This window comes from Sinocyclocheilus rhinocerous, unplaced genomic scaffold, assembly GCF_001515625.1.
Source record: "Sinocyclocheilus rhinocerous isolate Xijiao unplaced genomic scaffold, SAMN03320098_v1.1 scaffold8, whole genome shotgun sequence".
In the NCBI taxonomy this organism is placed as follows: domain Eukaryota; kingdom Metazoa; phylum Chordata; class Actinopteri; order Cypriniformes; family Cyprinidae; genus Sinocyclocheilus; species Sinocyclocheilus rhinocerous.
Window position 1 is genome coordinate 2,792,789 of NW_015666800.1, and position 2,925 is coordinate 2,795,713.

Genomic DNA, 2,925 nt, shown 5'->3' on the forward strand with positions numbered 1-2,925 from the left:
AAGACGCCAGTCCAGTCTGTGCTGAAACGCTACTCTGTCAATCAAACTATCGTGGGAAGGGCCTGTTTTTGTGACATCACACAGACAGGCATCTGAGATCGGCTCGATTTGAGAAAGGGGAAAACATTTAACACGATTAAAAAAAACCACTGGGTGGATTTTTATCATTTTAGGGTGGTTGTGTACACACACTGCCAACACACATTTCAGTTCAAACAACTTGTAAAAGTTCATGTAGCATCATATGACCCCTTTAATGAATAAGCAATAATCAAATGTATCACATTGAACCTGTGAAATTTGTATAGAGGGTCAGCTGTTCAAGTGGATTTTCACTTGTGGTCTTAAACGTTTTGGACCCCACTATATTTTTTAAATGCCTTCCCAAATGAATAAGATATATTTTTTTAAATGCCTCGAATTAATAACTGAAATATGCATTTAGAAATAAATGTGGTTTGATAATAAGACAACTGCATTTATAGATGTCCAGTCTGTGAGAAATCACCCCACACAGAAAATCTGTCACATAATCTGTATATGATTGATCTTCTGTGACATTTTCAATGCCACCGCAGAGAGATTTCACATATTAATCCTTTCAAAAGATGGAGCAGAAAATCTACCTGCCACCAAACGTTATGAACTCTGTCTATAGAGATTAGAAAAGAAAACATGAAAGATTAATGCAGCCTTACAAGTATACTCACAAATGTGAAATATATCTCACTCCGTGGCAACTTCTCAGTCCATAGCTTTCAAGAGAGGAGACATTAATTATTATGATACTTTTCCAGAAGGTCTCCAGGAGTCATGATATCTGTGAAGGCACTTCTGTCCTTCAATAATATATGAGTGCAGGTTTTTTCATTGTCCTCTCCGGGTGGGCTATCCTTAGATAGCCACTGCCTGCAAGGAACAAGGGATAAGGATACATTAGGAGAGGGAATTGTCTTTTTTTAAAACCTCATAAAATGTGTAGAACAGGCAGTGGCAGAGGGGGTTGTGGAGAGAGAGATGCAAAAAGATCCACTTTAAATCTCTTCATTAGAATTGTGCCAGTTGATTTGTTACCCAGAAATCAGTTTGAGAAGATCTACTCCTATTGGAAAACTTTGTCAATCTGTGGTCAAGCACGGCTAACCTTATCCATAGACCTTGTAGACTATTATTTATAGTCTGATATACCTATACTGCTTTTAACCAGTGATGCTGTAATGCAGCAAATAATAAGCATTTTATAGTAACCTCATAACATTTTTACATTCATCAATTTAATTTATATTTTATTATTTTGTATTTAAATGTGTGTGTATATATATTATAATACTAATTTATTTTTTGATAAATCTGAGATAAAGCCACCCATAAAAATTTAGCAACAACCCCGGTCATAATATACTGTGTAAAACTGGGTCAGTCATTTTGGTCATCTCAGGGCCCTGACTGGATCACATGAAAGCAAATCAAATCAAGAACATTGTCAATCAAAAACAAGTGACGGTTACTCAGGCTCTAACAGCACTGAAAGCCAACATTATTTTTACATGTGCATTTATTGTGAATAATGACAGTGTCTAGCCATATTACATGCGTACATTAAATTAAGGTTAATTTAGTATATCTGGTTACAGTCAATCTTATCCATTAAGCCGACTTTTACTCATTTCTGGATGGCCATACATTTTCATTTAACAAAAGCAAATGTAAAGTCACGTGGCAAATTTGATGAGAAGGTGAATAAGTTGTACTAAATAGAATATGTGCATATCATCAAAACGTTATTTGAGACATGCAACCATTCTTTATTTTTTCATGGTCTTCCTATAAGAGCTGACTGTGGATTACACTGCTCAGTCAACACAGAGGCTTCCATAACTGTGGCAGTCTGGAAGCTGTTGTTAATGTATGAGTCAATGGCCTTCATGACAAATTCTCATTAAAAAAAATCATGCAGACAACACCAAATGAAACAGTCACCTGAAAGATGAAACAACATACTGACACTACAAGGAACAAGCAGCATCTCAAGCAGTAAAACCTGATCTGGCTGTCAATACATGCTGTGACCTTGAGAAATGTATGTTGCTGCACTCTGCAGATCTTTCATATGGAAATTGAATGCATATTGTTGGTGCTTATAGTTTGAATAAAGAACAATGTGAGAGCACCTCTGAATAAAGACCAGAGGAAGTGCCTGTTACATTAATATAATCCAGCCTTTGCTTTTCTTTGTTAGCATTATGTATGTATGTATGTACTATGTATGTATGTATTTTACATAGATCTCAGACACACATTTTGAGATGAGAATGTCACTCGAGAGATGAACTAATCAATTCTCTTTCCGGCTCAGACTGCATTGGTTAAGTTTATGGGGCTGTCACGTGATGAACGAACGACTCAAACCCGAAGACTTGTCAGATAAGAGGTGAGGTGAGCTAATCATAGACTGAAGACCCAGGTAAACAATGAATTAATCTTTTCTGTTTCTTATAGCAGTTTTGTATTGTTTGTAGTGTGATCAACGTTTGCGTAAGTAGTAGACGTGTTAGGGAAGTAACACGTAACATTTTAATTATATTTTGCTAAAATGAACAACCGACCGAATCACTCCCCGAGACGACTCGTTCTTCCCGAGTCACATTAAAGATTCGTTCAAAATGAACGAATCGTTCAAGAACGACCCAACACTGGTGTTAATGGGGGGCTTTAGATCTATAGCCAGGATGTTGCCTCCCGTTACTCCCTTTAACTGATTGTTGCTTAAAGTCCATTAAGGCTACGTTTACACGACAACGATGTAGTCAAAAACGGAAAAGTTTTTCCCTTGCGTTTTTAAAAAGTTTCACGTATACACGACAACGTTTTCAAAACGATTCGCGTTTCCACATATACGCAAAAACGTCCAAAAACACTCTATTA

General features: G+C 36.6%; 1 pseudogene; it reads right to left on the bottom strand.

The window, feature by feature from the left end:
- LOC107733192 (receptor-type tyrosine-protein phosphatase epsilon-like) overlaps window positions 1-904 on the bottom strand; it is a 10,610-nt pseudogene extending 9,706 nt beyond the window's left edge.
- Between the last annotated feature and the right edge of the window lie 2,021 nt (window positions 905-2,925).